This window comes from Eleutherodactylus coqui, chromosome 3, assembly GCF_035609145.1.
Source record: "Eleutherodactylus coqui strain aEleCoq1 chromosome 3, aEleCoq1.hap1, whole genome shotgun sequence".
In the NCBI taxonomy this organism is placed as follows: Eukaryota; Metazoa; Chordata; class Amphibia; order Anura; family Eleutherodactylidae; genus Eleutherodactylus; species Eleutherodactylus coqui.
This window is the reverse complement of record NC_089839.1, coordinates 226326218-226349273: the sequence shown is the minus strand read 5'-3', so window position 1 is coordinate 226349273 and position 23056 is coordinate 226326218. Positions and strand designations below refer to the sequence as shown.

Here is a 23056-nt window from a genome sequence, read left to right as displayed (position 1 = left end):
TGAGCAGACCATATAGTGTGGTCATAGTCTACATACAGGCAGACCAGTGGTGCAGTCCCAGTCTACATTCGTACAGACTGGCGGTGCAGTCCCAGTTTACATTTGGGCAGACCAGTAGTGCAGTCCCAGTGTACATTTGGACAGACCGATGGTGCGGTCCCAGTCTACAAGAGGAGTTATTCCTATTTCCCTCACATTCATAGCTCACATAGTTCCACTATTGGCAAAGAACCAATTGTTCATAGGGCAAATGTTCTGCAGAAGTGGCTAAGCATTCCAAAGAGTACAGGAATGTTCTGGAACGTAATGTGTAGGTAAGGAGGGCTGCACAACATGCAAACAGAAGCCGTTCCTTTAATCCCCAATTCCTACCAGCACATTTTTTCCAGAGAAGTATTCATCATCTCATCTACATATTAGACTGAAAGGCGGGAGGAGAAAGAATCTATCTATCTTCCCTCTATACATCTTGTATCTCTCTAATGTCCTTCCATTCATCTTCTATCTATCTTGTAACTCTTTACTTCTCTATCTCAATCTTGTATCTCTCTATCATCCCTCCATCCATTGTGTATCTCTCCATCCTTTCTCCATCCATCTTATATCTGTCTATCAACCATCCATCTGTTATCTCTATTATTCCTCATCCATCTTTTATCTCAATCATCCCTCCATCCATCTTATATATCTCTCTATCATATCTGCACCAATATTGTGTCTCTCTATGATCCATCCATTTTGTGTCTGTCATCCCTCCATCCATCTTGTATTTATCATCCCTCTATTCATCTTGTATCTTTCTCTATCATCCCTTCATCCATTTTGTATGTCATCCCTCCACCCATCTTGTATCTCTCTCTATCACCCCCATCCATCTTGTATCTATCATCCCTCCATCCATCTTGTATCTCTCTCTATCATCCCTCCATCCATCTTGTATCTCTTGTTCATCCCTCTACCCATCTTGTATGTCTCACTATCATCAATCCATCCATTTTATATCTGTCTATCATCCTTCCATCCATCTTGTATCTCTTGTTCATCCCCCATCCATCACATATCTCTCTGTCATCCCTCTACCCATCTTGTATCTCTTTCTCTCTCTCATCCCTCCTTTTATCTTGTATCTCTATCATCCCTCAATCCACCTTGTATCTCTGTCTATCATCTCTCCATCCATCTTGAATCTCTCTATCTTCTCTCCATCAGTCTTGTATCTCTCATTATCATCTGTCCATCCATCTTGTATTTCTCTATCATTCCTCCACCCATCTTGTATCTCTCTCTCTCATCCCTCCATCCATCTTGTATCTCTCTCTATCAAAGCTCCACCAATATTGTGTCTCTCTATGATCAATCCATTTCGTATCTGTCATCTCTCCACTTATCTTGTATCTCTATCATCCCTCCATCCATCTTGTATCTATCATCCCTCTATTCATCTTGTATCTTTCTCTATCACCCCTCCACCCATCTTGTATCTCTCTCTATCATCCCTCCATCCATATTGTAGCTCTCTATCATCCCACATCCAACTTGTATCTCTCTATCATCCCTCCATCCATCTTGTATTTCTCTATCATTCATCCACCCATCTTGTATCACTCTATCATCCTGCTATCCATCTTGTATCTCTCTATAATCGCTACATCTATCTTGTATCTATATACCATCCACCATCTCTTTAGTATCTCTCTATCATCCCTCCACTTATCTTGTATCTCTCTCTATCATCCCTCTATTTATCTTGTATCTCTCTCTATCATCCCTCTATTTATCTTGTATCTCTATTACCCCCTCCATCCACCTTGTGTCTCTCTCTCTACCATCTCTCCATCCATCTTCTATGTCTGTCATCCCTCCATCCATTTCGTATTTGTCATCCCTCCACCCATCTTGTATCTCTCTCTATCATCCCCCATCCATCTTGTATCTATCATCCCTCCACCCATCTTGTATCTCTCTATCATCCCTCCACCTATCTTGTATCTCTCTCTATCATCCCTCCACCTATCTTGTATCTCTCTCTATCATCCCTCCATTTATCTTGTATCTCTATCATCCCTCCATCCATCTTGTTTCTCTATCCCTCCATCCACCTTGTATCTCTCTCTATCATATCTCCATCAATATTGTATCTCTCGCTCATCCCCCATCCATCTTATATCTCTCTATCATCCCTTCATCCATCTTGTATCTCTCTATAATCCCTCGATCCATATTGTATCTCTACATCATCCCCCTATCCATCTTGTATCCCTCTATCATTCCTCCACCCATCTTGTATCTCTCTATCATCCCACTATCCAGCTTGTATCTCTCTATCAACTTGCTATCCATCTTGTATGTCTCTATCATCCCTCCATCCATCTTATATCTCTCTACCATACCCCATCCATCTTGTATCTCTCTATCACCACTCCATCCAATTTGTATCTCTCTACCATCGCCATCCATCTTGTATCTCTCTATCATCCCTCCATTTATCTTGTATCTCTATCATCCCTTAATTTATCTTGTATTTCTATTACTCCTCTATCCATCTTGTATCTCTCCATCCTTCTTGTATCTCTCTATCATCCCTCCATTCATCTTGTATCTCTATTATTCCTCCATCCATATTTTACCTCTATTATCCATCCATCTTTTATCTCTATCATCCCACCATCCATCTTATATTCTTCTCTATCATAGCTCCACCAATATTGTGTCTCTCAATCATTCTTCCACCCATCTTCTATCTGTCCATCATCCCCCATCCATCTTGTATCTCTTTATCTTCCCCTATCCATCTTGTATCTATCATCCTCCATGCATTTTGTATCTCTCTCTATCATCCCTCCATCAAACTTGTATCTCTCTATCATCTTCCATCCATCTAGTATCATTCTCTGTTATTCTCTCTCCATCTTGTATCTCTCTATCATCCCTCTATCCATTTTGTATCTCTCTCTATCATCCCTTCATTCATCTTGTATCTCTATTACCCGTCCATCCACCTTGTATCTCTTTCCATCATCTCTCCATCCATCTTCTATGTCTGTCATTCCTCCACCCATGTTGTATCTTTCTCTATTATCCCACATCCATCTTGTATCTCTTTATCATCCCTCTATCCTTGTATCTCTCTATCGTCCCTCCATCTTGTATGTCTGTCATCTCTCCATTCATCTTGTTTCTCTCTATCATTCCTCAATCTATCTTGTATTTCTATCATCCCTACATTCATCTTAAATCTCTCGCTATCAGCCCTTCACCCATCTTGTATCTCTGTATCACCCCCATCAATCCTGTATCCATCATTCCTCTATCCATCTTGTATCTTTCTATCATCCCTCCATCCATCCTGTGCCTCTCTCTATCATACCACCACCCATCTTTATTGCTATTATCCCACTATACATCTTGTATCTCTCTCTACTATCCCTATATCCATCTTGAATCTCTCTATAATCCTTCCATTAATCTCGTATATCTCTATCGTCCCTCTATCCATATTGTATCTATCATCTCTCTATCCATTTTGTATCTCTCCATCATCCCCATCTATCTTGTATCTCTCCATCATCCCTCTATTCATCTGGTATCTTTCTTTATCATCCCTCCATCTATCTTGTATCTGTCTATATCATCCCACAATCTTGTATCTGTATGTATCATCCCTCCATCCATTTTGTATCTGTCTCTATCATCCCCCCATCTTCCATCTGTTTCTGTCATCCCTCCATCTATCTTGTATCTTTGTCTTTCATCCTTTCATCCATCTTGCATGTTTCTATCATCCCTCCATTCATCTTGTATCTCTCTCTATCATCCCTGCATTCATCTAGTATCTCTCTCTATCATCCCTGCATTCATCTAGTATCTCTCTCTATCATCCCTGCATTCATCTAGTATCTCTCTCTATCATCCCTGCATTCATCTAGTATCTCTCTCTATCATCCCTCCATTCATCTATTATCTCTCTCTATCATCCCTGCATTCATCTAGTATCTCTCTCTATCATCCCTCCATTCATCTAGTATCTCTCTCTATCATCCCTCCATTCATCTAGTATCTCTCTCTATCATCCCTCCATTCATCTATTATCTCTCTCTATCAATCCTCCATTCATCTAGTATCTCTCTCTATCAGCGCTCCATTCATCTTGTATCTCTCTCTATCATCGCTCCATTCATCTAGTATCTCTCTCTATCATCCCTCCATTCATCTTGTATCTCTCTCTATCATCGCTCCATTCATCTTGAGACCTCTTGTGTTTTCCTCCGCACGTGCTCTCTGTACCTCCCCTCCCCTTCAGGCCCCTCCTTCTGGAGGTGTAGTCCCGCCTCTTCCACCGGGCCACGCCCCCGCCCCAGCAGTGTGTGTGGAGGAGCCGGTGATTTTCCACCATGAGTCTCCGCTGTCATCAGTTCCTCTGGAGCCCGGAGCCTCCTCTTACTGACTGTTGAGCGGCCACCGGGAGCGCCGAGCACTGAGCCTAGAGCACCGACACCTCAGGTAAGTGTGAGGATGCTGGGGCTCATCCGTGTGCGGCACGTACTGCACTCATCATCCAGTATACAGCAACTACTGCACTCATCATCCAGAACCTACTGCACTCATCATTCAGTATAGCGCACCTACTGGACCCGTCATCCAGTATACAGCACGTACTGCACTCATCATCCAGTGTACAGCCCCTACTGGACCCGTCATCCAGTGCACAGGACCTACTGCACTCATTATTAGTGTACAGGACCTACATCACTCATCATTCAATGTATAGAACCTACTGCTCTCGTCATCCAGTATATAGGACCTACTGCACTCATTATTAGTGTACAGGACCTACTGCTCTCGTCAGCCAGTATATAGGACTTACTGCACTCATCATCCAAAATACCTGACATGCTGTACATATTCTGCATCCGTCCTCCAGTATACAGCACATACTGATCTCATCATCCAATATAAAGAACCTACTGCTCTCACCATCCAAAATAGTAGACCTACTGCTCTCACCATCCAAAATAGTAGACCTACTGCACTCACCATCCAAAATAGTAGACCTACTGCACTCATCATCCAAAATAGTAGACCTACTGCACTCATCATCCAAAATAGTAGACCTACTGCACTAATCATCCAAAATAGTAGACCTACAGTTCTCATCATCCAGTATACAGCACTTTCTTCTCTCATCACCCAGTATATAGCAGTTTCTGCACTCATTGCCAATTGTAAAGGACCTACTACTCTCATCAACCATAATATTGGTTGCAGGCCAACTATCCATAAGTTATTTGCTACACTCCCCTCTAGAAGAGCCTTTCCTATAGATGCCGATACACAATAGCGTACATTCCCTAATACTGTAGATTGTATACGACATTATCAGGCATTGTACACCAGTGCCCATCTGGACAGAAAGGTGTCAAAAATGCTGTAAATACCTAGTATATGTGGGAGTTATATATGTCACCCACATAGCCACTGTATAGGTGTGCTGATAACCACAGGTAGCACATGGTACTGGTGGATCTGGATTGCACATCGCTCCATTCATATATAACATGTTGACTCCCTGCACTTCAATCTCCTCCACAATGCATCATGTGATTACATGACATCATAATATAATATCTATTACTGTAGAGCAATGTAATATAATATACAGTTTTGGGCACCGGTACACAAGAAGGACATATCAGAGCTTAAGCAGGTAACTGAAGTAATAAATGGAATGGGTGGACTACAATACCCAGAGAGGTTATCAAAATTGGGGTTATTTACTTTAGAAAAAAAATACGTCTGAGGGGCGCCCTAACAATTAGATATAAGTATATTGATAGTCAATACAGAGATATCTCTCATCATCTATTTATAACCAGGGCTGTAACAAGGGGTGCTCTAACAACTATGTATAGATATATCAGGGTCAGTTTAGAGATCTGTCCCAACATCTATTAATACCCAGGACTCTGGCTATGACAAGGGGGCGCCCTCTAGATCTAGAGGAAAGAAGTTTTCTACACAACATGGAAGGGGGTTCTTTACTGTAAGAGCAGTGAGATTCTAGAACTCCCTGCCTGATGACGTGGTGATGGCAAACTCACTAGAAGAATACAATAGGGGCCTGGAGTGTAATAGTACATGTTATATCACTGATGACTCAGAAGGGTCGTTGATTCTGGGATTATTTTGATTGCCAGATGGACATGTTTTTTTTTCAGGTTTAGGGCTCATGTTCACGGGTGTTTTTTTCACATGCATTGCATGACTGTGTGATACACAGCGTGAACCTTATACATTGTTATAGGCGGCATGTGAAACACCGTCCTTGCACAATACATGGCGTACGGGCAGTATTTTCAGACGCAACCCCGCTATGAAACAGAGTGGGGGAAAAAAAAAGTCACACTATGTATGTCCATGTGCGTGTGATACGCGGGCATGCGCAGTAATCTAGCAGCCTCCGAGGTCTCTGCCGGCAGATATGCTATTTGCAAAATCGGTAAAACTCTGTGGGGAGACGGCTGTGGACATGCGGCCTCAGGCTCCGTGCGCATGGATGATTATTTTGTTAAATTTTTTTTTATTTTAAACCCAAAAATCAGTCTGAAAACCGGACAGAAATGGCGGCCGTTCCTTTGATTGGGTGTATTCGCATGGGCTTTTTTAAATTATTCGGGCTGATATTTCTTTTCTTGTGCGATTTTCAGACAAGAATAGCGCATGTACATGTGCACTGTCCCCCACATCCGATGCGAATTGCGTCCGAGAATTTCGGGTGTAACGTTTTAAACGTCCGTGCCAAGTAGTTTTGGGCCTCATTCGCACAGACATATTTGCGCACTATATTATGTACGTATTTTTTTACACACCCAATACTGACGGTATAAACCCCAGTGATTTGTATTGTGGCATTCAGACGTGCGTCTTTCACGCGCATTTTAATGGGACGGCGTAAATATGTAGTAAATACACTTGTTATCTGTGTATTTGCGCATAAAGGCAGGAGAGAGAGAAACGCAGTGAATATGCTCGGAAAACAAACACAAGACGGACCAAATCGGCAGCAGATAAGTGCAGTTTCATTTTCAGCTAGGTATTTCTCAGATCGAAACTGTATCCGCCCATGTGAATGAGCCGTTATATACTATGTTACTACAGTATATGTATTTAGAGTGAGAATATGTAACGCGTGATAATGTGATATAACACAGAATAATGTTATACAGCTATCACCATGTAATATGATATGTAATAACATAATGTAACATAGTTATATAATATTATGTATAAGCTGTACTCACAGCCCTGGGCCCCTCTAGCTGTCACAGACCTGGTATAATCTGATTATAATAGGGGTTACAGGCTGCAGCAGTTGAAGGACTACTGGTCCCAGATTGCTGCTGGACATGTGAGGGGCTGCTTAGACCTGCTGAGACTTATAGTCTTTCAGGGTTGAATGTCGATAACTGTGTCCATCATGAGTGCTGCGTGTAGTAAAGCACTTGATGGCCCCCCAGAGAGATGGCGCTGTATGTGGTGATATTACACACTGACAGGTTACCTTACAGCTTCATTCGTGGTCTGGGTGTCTGATAGTTTGGAATAGAAGACGCCGTTATAAATAAAAGTGTAGCAGAACTGAGTTTGCAATTTGTCAGTCAAGAACCAAGCAGCTCCAACATATTCAGCTCTGCTACATCTGTATGTTATCGCTCGCTGCATAGTGTACACAGTATGTGTAGTGTCAAGTCACTTCAGCTTCGCTCTTCATCAGCGAGGTGTCGTGGTTCTCAGGAATTTGTTGTATCGTACTATGCCCTCAGCACTTGGTACAGATGTAGGGGTACTGAACCCTCTGGGCGGTATTGTTTGTGTTGCGTTAATACAGTAGAGCTACCTATAGCACTATAAATACATCATCATAATAGGTTGTACCAGCTGTCATATTCAGCTCTGCTACATCTGCATACAGTTTCCAGAAGCAAAGCGGGATACAGATTAGTCGTGTGTTATAAATGCACATATATACTGTGCCCGCATCCACAGTGTTAGCATTATGGTAGCCATAGAGGCATTCATAACTATTGTTCAGATGTAGCAGAGCTGAGTTAGTCTTGCAACACCACTTATGGTGTTAGAGCAATATGTTACCTGCAGGTAGACGTGAGTTCTGAACGATATTATAGGCAGATATTGGGGGCGCAATAAGACCCCTATAGAAAAGGTGAACATATGGGGGCCCCTATAGAATTTGAATAATTTCCTCAAATAACTGCAGTCCAGTTTTTACAAGAGTGTCCCTTTAATTGAAGAGTTCGGCTCTGCTATATATTCTAATAGGTAAGATGTAGGGTGTGAAATGATATGCCGCTTACATCTACCATTTTCACGGCAGGGACTGGCAGGGAGATTGGTGTTTGCAATGAGCTTACAGTGCCACATGCTGGATTATGGAGCGCTGCGCTCTCGCCGTACAGCCGCTGCCTTCTGGACGGTTTAACCCCAGACTCTGCTGTTCCTCCAGTTTACCTATAAAAACCGCGCAGGCACTATGTATAACAGCACGGACAGTCTGCAGTTATACGAGGGCGCCATATTTACCAGCCATGATAACGAACACAGGAAAAGGCGCTTCTTACAGGAACTGCAAACTTCCTGATAAGTGTTTCCTTAAGAAAAACATGGCCGCCAATCATCGGATTACTGTGTCGTTTTTACAGCAGCACCACCAGCATGTGTGAATGTTGCCATAAAGTTGGCAAAGGCGCCTGGCCTCCATTTTTATTTTTGCTTGTTCCCGTTTTCATTTCCAGTTTGCGGTCTGGGTCACATGAGTGCGCCACATTTAGGTAAGGCTAAATGACTAAAAGTCACGTATGGAGCTCGTCCAAACTCATCCTTCCCCATATACCTTCAGGTAGCACCAAAGACTGATGCAGAACTTCCAACCATGCTAGGATTTTTGCAAGATCACTTGGGATTGTCTTGAGTGATTGAAGTGTGATCCGCCCTTTAGCCCAAAGTGTTCAACAGTCGGCCACCCCCGGCTCTATGTATTTTGTTCCGTTTCTAGTGGTTACTGTCTAGTCTGTCGCACGTACACCAAATTGAAATACGGCCGTGCGTAATTCTTATTGATCCGGAGAAAGCCTTTCCGTTGAGTCTTTAGGTTCCAAAGGTACAATAAAAATAAAAGGAACCGTCAAACTCCTTCTTCATCACTCATGGCTGTAGGCATCACACATAGGCTGCTTTAAGATGGGGGTACATCAGCTCTGTACTTGGTCTCTATTTCGCGGATGGCTAATGTAATTTTTCTCGGATGTTTTTTTATAAGCGCAGCGTGGCGTATTTTGCTCGTCTTTGCCTTCGTTTTGCTATTACTTCCTATTGGGTAAATTTGTTCAGTAGAAAATAAAATATACGGAGGCAAACCCTGATATGTACGGTTGTGATGTCATCTGTAACATTACGTTTCACAATACGCTAGTCTGAAGCCGGCCATGGAGGAGGAAGCGAAAACGCTGTAAGGGCATGTTCACACGTTGCGGATGGGCTGTGGATTTTCCGTCCCGGATTTGTGTGTCAAAAACAGTACCAGCCGAGTCGATGGACTTTTACTAAATCTCATCACACTGCGTAAAAAAAACACAGAATAAATTAAAGGGGAACATTATTAACTTTTGCTTTTAATGACTGACAGTTCATCAGTAGGTGATCAGCAGGGACCTGCCGCTCCGATCCCCGCTGATCAACTGATTCCTGGTGGCGTTGTTGCTACAGTGAGTGCAGGAAGCAGAAAGGTCTGACCATAACGCAGCGGCCCAGGTTGGTACTGCAGGCGCAGCTCCCATTCAATTCTGCGTAATGCCAATCTAGTCCTCTGTCTGCTGGCCATAGTGACAGCGGCCCCAGGAATCAGCTGATTGGTGGGCACCCAGGCATCGGGTCCCTGCTGATCATCTATTGATGACCTGTCAGTCATCAGTAACAGAGGATACAACCTTGTCCCGGAATACCCCTTGTGATGCGGATTTTGGATCTTCAGCATGTCAATTTTTATTCTGGATATTCACAGGAGATTTCACCCATTTTAATGAATGGAGTGAAATCCAGAAAAAATCCAGAACAAATCCAAATGTAGCTTTTGCCGCAGACATGTCCCGTGCGGACGTACTCTTAATTGCTGCGCCGCATCCTACAGATTCTTATTCAGTCATCGGCTTTACATTTATGTTATGTTATGTTTATATCTCTATGTATTGGCGACAACAGGTGCAACCAGTGCGTTTGTTGTCATGGAAACCGCCGTGTTCTCCCACTCATTGCCATTTAGAATCATGGCTCCCACACAGAAAGCAGATTATTTCATCGCTGCAGCGGATTCATCTGCATGTAATCGGTGTCACACTGAAGCATTGTCAAATGAAAAGTTCAACAACTTTCTAATAGACTTGATGTTTCAATTCTTCACTGGTGTCAAGATCTCCGCTTGCTGGCAGGGAATGGGAGCTTTCTTTTATTTAAAAGTGGTATAGCCATTAATACCAGGTTAGCTGCCATTGTGTTCGGTCTAGACAATCTTGGAATAACAGACACAAATGCTGCCATTCACTGACAGCAAGCAGAGATCTTGCAGAACCTTTCATTGCAGTCATGTATTAAAATGCAGCAAAATATCTTTATTGAAATAAGTAATGTAATTTGCCCCTTTAACCTGATAAGGACCAAGCGCTTTACATATAGGACGCTTATGGCGTGAGTTTAAAGCTCCTCTCCCACAATCTAGTAGGAACGGGTTGGGCCTTCGGCTGTCCGTGACAGTCAAGTACCCAGAGAGGAAAAGACAGAAGTTATTTTTAACTGCTTCTGCCTTTTTTTGCGGGCTTTTCTGCTTCCGCTATTCAACACGGCGATCACGTGATTGCTGGGTGGCCGTTGGCACGGCAGAGCTGCAGGGTCTAACAGACCGAGATCAGCTCTGCTAGTGACGATCGTCATCACAGGGGGATGTTTTTTCCCTAGAACGGGGGCTCCTATGGATGTAGCAATCATAATGGAAAAGTGTGAAATGAAAAAAAGGAAAGAAAAATTCAGTTGGGAAAAAAAAGATATTAAAAATAATCCTAGATGTCAGAAAAAAACAAAAAACAACTCAGCAAAAATAATATTGTCATTGCAAGAAAAAAAAAATCCCTTAAAAGCCCCACATGGGTAAAATCCCTAAAAAGTGACTAGTCCTTTTAGGTCTGAAACATCCTGGTCCTTGAAGGGGTTAAATGAAGTTCCCGGCTTGCATCATGTATTATCATGTTTCACCCCAGCCGGCAACTTCCCCCAACAAGGTTTTATTTCTACCAAAATAAAAAAAAAAATTATCAGCTGATTTATATTGAAAGGGGAAGTGGTTTCTATTTCACAGCTTTACGTGCGGCTCGTCTGTCGCTGTGCGGGCTGGAAATTTCCATTAGCTGTTACAATGAACGCTCATTGCTCTGAAATAGTTTGTTTGCACTTGATGAAGTGGGTTCTGTAGGTGTGACTGATCCTCGGGGACATATAGTGCCTGTTATCATTGACCACATTATCAATAAAGGATTGACCAGGCCTCCGGTATGAAAACTGCTGCAACCAATCAGATTGCAGATCTCAAATTTTATCAGTGCTAAGTAAAAAAAATGAGAGACATGATCGGATAGGCTGATGGGTGAGGCCCATTGTGTGTTCACATTTGTGATGATGAAGTGCAGGATGTCCATAGCAGCCAATCAGATTCCAGCTCTTATTTTTCTGGTGCAAGTTAGAAAATGAAAGAAGTGATCTGATTGGTTGGTATTTGAGGTCTTGTTGCAATGGTATTAAATGATAAATTGGCTGGTCACTGATTTCTTTTGGTAGAGAACAAGCACAGCCATCTTACCCCCTTCAGATTTTACCCCCTTTGTAGTGACGGTTGGTGCGTTGAATGTTCCAAGATGTCGGCCTCGTGTCCGCTCATATGGCCGGAATGCAGGTGCCGGCATTCTATCAGTGACAGCTTGAGCAATCGTATGTATGGATTGTATCGGTGTAACATGCGGACAATGCGCAGTGATTAGTGATTGCTTCACTTCTGAAGTGGTGTTGCCCATGAAAAATCCTGAAAAAATAAAGGCGATGCTTCCAGAATGTCTCCGTTAACCCCTTCAGGACCAGAGAGCTTTCACTTTTTTATTTTCATCTTTTCTTTCCCGCCCTCCAAGAGTCATATCATTTTTCCATCGTCATGGCCGTATTAGCACTTGTTTTTTTGGCAGAATGAGTTGTATTTTTTTCGTTAAAAAAGTTTTTATTTGGACAAAGCGAGCCGGATACATAATGCCCTCTGAACTGTTCAACAGCCATAAAACATATGCGCCTTACAATGCACTAACTTTCACAATCCTCCGGCTCTCCACCATGCAGCCTACCGCTAGTAAAGCTCTGCCCAATTTTACACTGAAGAGAAGAAAAAAAAAAATCTAACTAACCATAGGCCGCCTGTAGACGGCCGGGTCGAATCCCCTGCGAGAAATCTCACAGCGGGACCCGATCCGTGCCCCTGCAGTGACCAGCGTAGCTCTCGCCTGCTCCCGCGGCTGCGAGTCTCTGATGTGCCAGCTGCTGCCCAGCCAGTGCATGCTCAGAGCGGAGCCGGCGGCCCAGGAGTGACATTGTGCGGTCTTCTGTGAGACCCGCACAGAAATAGAGCATGCCGCAATTTGTTTTCCGCATGTGTTTTCACGCGGACAAATCGCGGCTGTGTGCATAGGATTGCGTTTTTCAATGCAGGCGGGCATGGGCGGAAATTCTGCATGAAATCCCGCTGCAGAATTTCCGCCCGTGTGCAGGGGGCCATAGAGTAAGAAACAAAGTGGTAACAGTGGGAGAGACAAAGAATTAGCAAAAGGGGTATTCATTAGAGCATGGATAGGGGAGATAGGGGCAGGGCTTGGGGGACAGGTGGGTAGGGGACGAGTCTTTGGTCTAGCTATATAATCCTGCATGCATACACAAAAAAACAAACAAAAAACCCCCCTGCAATTTAAGTGTGTCAAGGGAGATGGTCCTGCCCCGGCCCCCGCTGGAGGAGTTGTATCTTTTAATAGTAACATTTAATGTACCGTATATAAAGTACAAAAAAATGTTTTTTACATTTATCTGGGAAGAAATGAAAAAAAAATGGAATTGCGCCATTTTTGGTGGGTTTAGTTTTTGCAGTGTTCGCAGTGCAGTAAAAATGTCATATGAGCTTTGTTCACTTGGCCGCTTTTTTAATGTTTCTCCATTTTTAAAAAGTAAAAAACTCATTTCTGAAACAAAAGTTTGTTGAGACTTGCAAAATTTATTTATTTTTTTTTGCCGATTGGGTTGTGAGGGCTTTTTTTGGGGTGAGCTGTAGTTTTTTAATACTACCAATTTGGTGTGCAAACATTGTTTTGATCATGTTTTGCTTAACATTTTTTGGGGCCCGGACAGAATAAAAAATTAGCACTTCCTTGCAAGTTTGACTTTTACGTACATGGTGATACCAAATCTATGTGGGTTTTTTTATAGGAAGGTTTTTTTTAACTTTTAAAGTGTAATATTAAAAAAAGTTATTAAATCTTATTTATGCTCCATAAGGGGACTTTAACTTGAGATCATTTGATAAACACACTACTTCAGTATTCAGGGGCTCGTTAGGCATCTATGTGTGACAGCCCTGAGAGCCTTCAGTAGGCTCCGGGCTGCCATGCTAGCCCATCAGCACTCTCCAATTGCTCCGCAGGGGGGATACCGGATAGGGTGCTTGGAGGCCCCCCTTCTACTGACTGTTTGGATGCGTGATCAGCTTTGATCGCAGCACCTAAACAGTTATCTGCCGCGATTGGAGCGAAGTCTGATAGTGGCAGTTACCAGTGGATGTCAGCTGTCAGACACCGCTGATAGCTGCCAGGTAGGGAGCGGACTCGGCTCCCAGGCCTGCTCCATACACCTACAGGATCGCAGGATCCTTAGAGTTGTTCAGCCATCCTGAAATGGTTAAACGGGGGCACAAGAGATCCGATCATGCTGTAGACCGCCCCGGACCTTGAACGTTGGAATGTATGCTGGCTCCAGCACATGTTTTCAGTTTTCCACATCCAAATGATGTCATCTGGAAGGCCTTGTTGTAGACCCGAATAGGTTTAGGGCTCATTCACACAGGTGTATATACGCTCCATATTACGTATGTAATACATAGTACTGAATCCCCATTGATTTGCAATGGGGTATTCAGACCTACGTTTTTCACATGCATGAAAAATATCGCAGCACGCCCTATTTTGGTCTGTATTACAGACCGAAATCACCCATTGAAGTCAATGGGAATGCGTAGATGTGCAGTACATATGCATGTGTAGTTACACATGAAATCAATTTACTTGCTTGTCTTTTTTTGTTTCCGTACATGACAAATGCTGGTAAAACACCCCCCCCCCCCAAAAAAAAAAAAAAAAGAAGCAAGGAGGGACAGATACGAAGGAAATACACAGTGTTTTGGTTCATGAAAACGCTGGGTAATTACGGACTGAAATTAGCATACGCCTGTATGAATGAGCCCTTAGAAGCACGGCAATGTTCTGAGCTTCTGATGGAACAAGTAACTCTTGTACTCTGACCTCCCATCTGAGCTGCACATTCCTGCTCCTTCACCTTCGGACTTACGTTCACTACACTGTTTGCATTGTTTCTCCCTTCAGCCAATCAGAAACAACCCAGACTGACCATATTGGAATTTTGAGTTCTCATAGAAAGCAGCATTACACATATCAGCCCAGGTAGTAATTAGCATATCGCACCTGGTCACTCTGGAGACGGGTCTGGGTCTTGACTGTCTCGCTGAGACTGCAGTTGTGTTGCAGTCTCCCGGGAGGTCCAGCAGCTCGCTGTTGGCTGGGATGCATTTGGTCAGCCCGGAGATGGGCTTGTGTCTGCTGAGAGGTTTCATAGAATGGTAGATCCTAGAGAGCTGAAACCTAATCTAAAACCTTCCAAAGCGACTGATTTACATATGTGGCAAATTAGGTGCTGGTTGGTGCAGGTCAGTATATACACGTATACTATATACAAGTGAGCTATATTCTCAGTATACACACGTACAAGTGAGCTATATTCTCAGTATAAAAACATACAAGTGAGGTATATTCTTAGTATACACACATACAGGTGAGCTATATTCTCAGTATACACACATATAGGTGAGGTATATTCTTAGTATACACACATATAGGTGAGGTATATTCTCAGTATACACACATACAGGTGAGGTAAATTCTCAGTATACACACATACAGGTGAGGTATATTCTCAGTATACACACATACAGGTGAGGTATATTCTCAGTATACACACATACAGGTGAGGTATATTCTCAGTATACATATATACAAGGGAGGTATATTCTTAGTATACACACATACAGGTGAGGTATATTCTCAGTATACACACATACAGGTGAGGTATATTCTCAGTATACACACATACAGGTGAGGTATATTCTCAGTATACACACATACAGGTGAGGTATATTCTCAGTATACACACATACAGGTGAGGTATATTCTTAGTATACACACATACAGGTGAGGTATATTCTTAGTATACACACATACAGGTGAGGTATATTCTTAGTATACACACATACAGGTGAGGTATATTCTTAGTATACACACATACAGGTGAGGTATATTCTTAGTATACACACATACAGGTGAGGTATATTCTCAGTATACATATATACAAGGGAGGTATATTCTTAGTATACACACATACAGGTGAGGTATATTCTCAGTATACATATATACAAGGGAGGTATATTCTTAGTATACACACATACAGGTGAGGTATATTCTCAGTATACATATATACAAGGGGGGTATATTCTTAGTATACACACATACAAGTGAGGTATATTCTTGATATACACAGATACAAGTGAGGTATATTCTTGATATACACACATACAAGTGAGGTATATTCTTGATATACACACATACAAGTGAGGTATATTCTTGATATACACACATACAAGTGAGGTATATTCTTGATATACACACATACAAGTGAGGTATATTCTTGATATACACACATACAAGTGAGGTATATTCTTGATATACACACATACAAGTGAGGTATATTCTTGATATACACACATACAAGTGAGGTATATTCTTGATATACACACATACAAGTGAGGTATATTCTTGATATACACACATACAAGTGAGATATATTCTTCATATACACACATACAAGTGAGGTGTATTCTCCTCAATATACACACGAATGTGTGAGGTGTATTCTCAGTATACACGCGTATAGGTGAGGTATATTCTCCTCGGTATGCACGCATATTTGGGGAGGCGTGTTCTCCTCGGTATGCACGCCTATAGGGGAGGCGTGTTCTCCTTGGTATGCACGCGTATAGGGGAGACGTGCTTTTCGGTATGCACGCATATAGGGGAAGCATGTTCTCCTCGGTATGCACGCCTGTAGGGGAGGCGTGTTCTCGGTATGCACATGTATAGGGGAGACGTGCTTTTTGGTATGCACGCGTATAGGGGAGACTTGTTCTCCTCGGTATGCACGTGTATAGGGGCGGCATGTTCTCCTCGGAATGCACGCGTATAGGGGAGGCGTATTCTCCTCGGTATGCACGCGTATAGGGGAGGCGTATTCTCCTCGGTATGCACGCGTATAGGGGAGGCGTCTTCTCCTCGGTATGCACGCGTATAGGGGAGGCGTCTTCTTGGTATGCACGCGTATAGGGGAGGCGTCTTCTCCTCGGTATGCACGCGTATAGGGGAGGCGTCTTCTCCTGGGTATGCACGCGTATAGGGGAGGCGCCTTCTCCTCGGTATGCACGCGTATAGGGGAGGCGCCTTCTCCTCGGTATGCACGCGTATAGGGGAGGCGTATTCTCCTGGGTATGCACGCGTATAGGGGAGGCGTGTTCTCCTTGGTATGCACGCGTATAGGGGAGACGTGCTTTTCGGTATGCACGCATATAGGGGAAGCGTGTTCTCCTCGGTATGCACGCCTGTAGGGGAGGTGTGTTCTCCTCGGTATGCACATGTATAGGGGAGACGTGCTTTTTGGTATGCACGCGTATAGGGGAGACTTGTTCTCCTCGGTATGCACGTGTATAGGGGCGGCATGTTCTCCTTGGTATGCACGCGTATAGGGGAGGCGTATTCTCCTCGGTATGCACGCGTATAGGGGAGACTTGTTCTCCTCGGTATGCACGCGTATAGGGGAGGCGTCTTCTCCTTGGTATGCACGCATATAGGGGAGGCGTCTTCTTGGTATGCACGCGTATAGGGGAGGCGCCTTCTCCTCGGTATGCCCGCGTATAGGGGAGGCGCCTTCTCCTCGGTATGCACGCGTATAGGGGAGGCATATTCTCCTCGGTATGCATGCGTATAGGGGAGGCGTCTTCTCCTCGGTATGCACGCGTATAGGGGAGGCGTCTTCTCCTCGGTATGCACGCGTATAGGGGAGGCGTCTTCTCCTTGGTATGCACGCGTATAGGGGAGGCGTATTCTCCTGGGTATGCACGCGTATAGGGGAGGCGTATTCTCCTGGGTATGCACGCGTATAGGGGAGGCGTATTCTCCTGGGTATGCACGCGTATAGGGGAGGCGTATTCTCCTGGGTATGCACGCGTATAGGGGAGGCGTCTTCTCGGTATGCACGCGTATAGGGGAGGCGTCTTCTCGGTATGCACGCGTATAGGGGAGGCGTCTTCTCGGTATGCACGCGTATAGGGGAGGCGTCTTCTCGGTATGCACGCGTATAGGGGAGGCGTCTTCTCCTCGGTATGCACGCGTATAGGGGAGGCGTCTTCTCCTCGGTATGCACGCGTATAGGGCAGGCGTCTTCTCCTCGGTATGCACGCGTATAGGGGAGGCGTCTTCTCGGTATCCATGCGTATAGGGGGGAGGCGCGTTCTCCTCGGTATGCACGCGTATAGGGGGGAGGCGTATAAAACACGATCCAAAGCCCTGTTAAGCGCCTGATTTACCTACGTGGCAAAATTAGTGCATTGTTTCAGTCGTTGGGCTGTGCATGAAGAACAGACAACAGAAATTCATTTTATGTATATAAGTGAGGTTCTGCAATGTGTGCGGTCTTATCAGACTTTTGTCACCAATTGTTTCTTCAGCTGCCCAGTGTAATATGATTATTTCCTCTAGATGTTTGTTTATGTGTTTTGAGGCAGTTTCTGCTGTAAATTGCAACGTTTGACAGATATTGTTTTGTATTTATGTAAGCGTGGCTCCATTGGGTTTGTATTCATGTTCTGCGTTTCCACAAGGATTGTGACAGCGTGCTTGGAGTGTAAAGCAACTATATCACACAATTGCATAAGTCGCTTACTGGCCACCAATGCATTAAAAAAAATGTTTGCCATGGTGTGTGTTGTGTTTTTTGGTTGTCCGCTGACTGTATATGTGAGTAGCAGGTTGCACTTTCCTGTATATTGTAGTCAAACCGATACCAATGTATACCCAGGACACTCATTTGCTGTCCGTCGGATCCACAGAGGCTATGGACTCATGCGGTGTTTGTCCTGGGAGTATTCCGCGTACACAAACCGTACACTACAGACGCAGAGCAAACCTAGCAACTGTGTATTTATCAATGGGACATAATGATTCTTAGAGGCCTTGTCTGAAAAGTGTAATGTCTTACCTAGAGAAAGGCGTTCTGTGATGACAGCATTCATCGTCAGCACCTCTCCTCTCTGTTGTACAGCCAAAGAGTACTGCGACCCCCCCCCCCCCCACACACACACCACCACCACCGATCCCAAGAATATGGATCCCCCTCCTCTACTAAGGGCTTACTGTAACCCCCACAGTGATGGAATAGAGCGGCGGTCGCACATGCGCAGTACCGCTCAATTTGTCTTCAAGGGGACGCAAGTATGACAGCTATTCCGTTCAGTCTCCACGTTACTGCAGGTGAGTGCAGTGAGAGGAAAAAGGGGGGACATCAGCCCTGTTCTCAGGATCAGTGGGGGTCTTAGCGGTGAGACCCTACCAATCAGATTCTTATTACCTATCCTGTGGATGGGTGATAAAAGTCAATTTACATTGGTGTAACGCACATCACATTGACACCTGCCCATATGCGAGACTCTGCAAGTTCTGTTCGTGGGCAAGAATTGCACAAAAATAGGGGTTTGCTTCAGTTTTCTCGTCTCACATTATTGGTGCAGTGGAAAGATCGCCTGTGTAAATTAACCCATTGAAAACAATGGTTATTACAATGAGCGCATTCCATGTGTCTCGCAATTGCACGGAAATCGCGTGTTTTTCTCTGCCTTGTAAATAGTCTCCTGAGCAGACAACCATCTGTGATGTCCATATGTTGTAATATTAGGTTCACACCTCTTTCACATGAGCGTTTTATCGCGGCTATTTTACCAAAAATCGCGACCATCGGAAGTATTGGATTCCAATTCATTTGTTCAGATCGGCGATTTTCCGGTTGGTAAAATTGGCTGGCTGGAAAAGGACTTGTCCTATCTTCTGCTGAATATGCCGGCCATTCCCATAAACTCCAATGGGAGCCTGTGGGATCTGCTGGAAAAGGGAGGTGGGAGGGAGTTTAGCAGCGGCTCGCTTTGCTAAAGTCCCTCCCCTTGCCAGCAGCTCCCATAGACTTCTATTGCGGCTATCAGCCAGCAAGGGGAGGGGGATAGACCTTAGCAGCGCTAAGGTTTCTCCCACCGGCCCAAGGAATTCCGGGATGCGGTGTATATACGCCCCAGCCCGAGTAAGAAAATGAGAGATTTAGCCGCGACTTGGTTGTTTCTTTCTCCCGTTCATGAGATTTTCGGCTGCGATATGGGTGGCTGGAAATTGCAACGCCCGTGTGAAAGAGGCCTCAGGTTGCTGCTCTGTCTTCCTCCATGCTTTATAGTGCAGTCTTCCTCTATTGGGGCACACCTCTGATCGGTGATTGCTTCTTTCTGTTCATTCTGTTAAGGCCCTTTTACATTGCACAGTTTTTGTGCAAATAATCATTAGATCTGAAGTTTTGCACAATAACTGTTCGTTATAAACGCGTGCAGCGAACAACCGATCAGCCATAAATTGTTAGATTATCGTTAATTGGGTCTTTCATGCTGACCTGAAAATCATCATTGGTCTGCTGCTGCATCGTTTGGTATAGACGGGCATCATATGATTTGTTGAGTGCCGAAAAGTTTGACTAGAGGCGTGCTTATCCAGTGCATAAAACTACTCAGTGTAAATGCATGCCAAGCAAATGATATAAGAGCGCCACATCGCTGCTGGTATCATGCTCTTTCCAATGATATTTAATGTGTAAAAGGGACTTTATTGTTAGTTGTGCGAGTCACTTGTTCTAAGACAATAGCACTTCAGATTGGGGAGAATTTCACCGTATCATGAACTTCTTCTTTATTGCAGCTGGTTAATAACATGGTAAAGAGGAAGTCGACGGAGTAGTGAATACCTGGTCTTATCTGATTGCCTTGTTACCTGCTGTCATATAGTGGGGCGTATACTGGAAAATTTCACCCTGCCACTGGTGCACTTACACATCCAAATAGTTCATGGGGGAGCAGATGGTTGGGGCTCATGCATGGGCGTAACTATAGAGGATGCAGGGAATGCGGTTGCACCCGGGCCCAGGAGCCTTAGGGGGCCCATAAGGCCTCTCTTCTCCATATAGGAAGCCTAGAACTATAAATAAAGCATTACAGTTGGGGGCCCTGTTACAGATTTTGCCATGGGGCCCAGAAGCTTCAAGTTACGCCTCTGGCGCTCATGCGATGGTCTGTTACGCCTAAGGAACAGGCCCCACCGTAGAGAAGATACTATGCCCCATAGAGATCAGAGGGTTGGGGTCCCTCCTGTGATTCTCTTACACAGCACTGGAGTCCATCAGCTGTCATCGTCTCAGGGATTCCTGTGTTCAAACTGGTTAGTGGGGCAGATCAATAGACCATCAAGCCCTCGCTACAATAGTAATCTGTGCTGCTGATTTTCCAGTAGTTAGATCCGGCAATGTACTTGTTGCAGCTGGACCTACCACTTAATCACCGGTGATGTCATGATGACATCAGTCCATGTTAGATTTATGCATCCTATAAAAAGTATTTATGTGACATATTCCATTTTTGTCCATCAGCGTGATTTGTCATTGCAAAACTCACATGTATACTGGAAGGCCTGTGGCCCCCATCCGGTGTAGGGGCCCATTTGCAGCTTCAGCCTTTGCAAACCCCTTGCTATTACATTCACCTGTCATTTATGTGGTAACATTTGTATCATTATCGGGCTACATTGTTAAGGGTTAAGGCAGATCTGATAACGCTTCCCTCATTGCTACCTTTTGTGATTATAATTAAGGAACATTTCTTTGGCTGTGGGGTTATTTGTGTGCTGTAGAAACATCAATAAAGGATAATTGTATCCCACGGGAAGTGAAGATACAGGTGCATAGCTGCCTCACACGGAACACTCAGCGATTAGAAGCGAATGCTGTGAGAAGATCGGTGGCCATCAGATAATATATCATACATCTTGGCAGTTGTTGTTCTTTCTTGTGGAGGAGATTCTAAAATTGGACAGATCTTTATGGAAGCTCTGACAGATAACACTAGGTAAAAACCAATTTTTTTGTTTCCTGAAAATTAACGGTAGTTTTGTGTTGCCTAGGTCACATGTAGCTTGTAATGTGCTCTTAGTGAGTTATAACTTTAGTTTAGTACCAGTTGAGTTGGCATTTCAGCTAGCCCTATATCCTGTTCTGTATATCAATCACTGCACGCGTACCGTCCAATTGTGGAGGATTGCAAACAAACATGTCATAGCACACGATGCATGTAACTGTTTGTTTTTGTAAGTCCGGAGCTGCCTGGAAATCTGAAGTATAGATGTAGTAAAATTTAACATGGCTTAAAGGTACCTTTACATGGGGTGATTATTGTCCGAACACAGTAAAAAAATTGCTCACTTATCAGAACTAAAAACCAAGCAACTGTTGGCCTGTGTAAACAGGCAGTATTTAACTATCAATGACTGCCTGTTTACTGGGAATGGAGATGGGTGGGCCGTGACCATCTCCAGTCCGCTACGCCTTCATTCACAGAATGGCTATCACTCCAATGTAAAGCACGGGAGCAATAGTTAGGCGTTAGTCAAAAGGACACTTGTACCATATAGAAGTGCCTTAACCCTTTCCAATCCAATTTGTATCCTGGTTTTCCTAGGGGGCTTACTCTTTTTCGGCCATTATACAACAGCGCTATCTGTTGGCTAAAGCCAGTACTGCATGAGGTGACATGTTGGATAGGCTCCGACAGCAGAGAGGCTGGCAATATATAGTAAAAGAACCCTGATGGACGTCTTCCAACATCGGAGCTGTACAGCCTTAAATCCTAATGTCTTCAGAGGTCAGACAGTGGATTGGAAAGGGTTAAAGAGACCCTGCCACCATCATTTGCACCCCATTCTGAGACCAGCATAAGATAGTGACAGGTACACTGATCACAGTGATTTTTCTGCTGTGTAGATCTGTGCAGTAGGTTTAGAGAGACTTTCATTTATCAGCGTATGCATCGAGGACTACTTGGATATTTATGAGCTGCAGGCCAGCTACACTTTTCAGTCAGCTTACAAACCTTGTTCGCTTTCACTCGCTTCTCATCCTATGTGACAGCTCCCCGCTCAGAGCTGAGCAAGGAGCAAGAAGCCAATGAAAATCCAGCGAACCAGCGGCAGGAATTTCAGTTTGAAAGCTCTGCATGAGCGCTGACAACCTTAGCCGTTATCTCAGCGCTTTGCAGTCACTCAACAGCCTGCCGACCCATGTAAAAGGAGCTTAAGTCAACAATAGTAGATTGGTGGAGGTCTCTTGCCCAGGCTCTGACGATTAGCTGTTCACAGGGCCTGGTCACTCGTAAAAAACTAAATGAATAGGAACCTTGCCTGCAATACCAAGTATGGCCACTATAGTAAGAACAGAGCTGACTGCT

At 44.1% G+C, this 23056-nt stretch overlaps 1 protein-coding gene across 1 annotated transcript in view; it reads left to right on the top strand.

Moving 5' to 3' along the window:
• Window positions 1–4378: 4378 nt before the first annotated feature.
• Window positions 4379–23056, top strand: part of SLC6A6 (solute carrier family 6 member 6) — a 57836-nt gene continuing 39158 nt past the window's right edge. The window contains exon 1 of the mRNA XM_066597015.1: window positions 4379–4500. The gene's annotated coding sequence lies outside the window, so the exon portion shown is untranslated. The remainder of the gene's footprint in view (window positions 4501–23056) is intronic.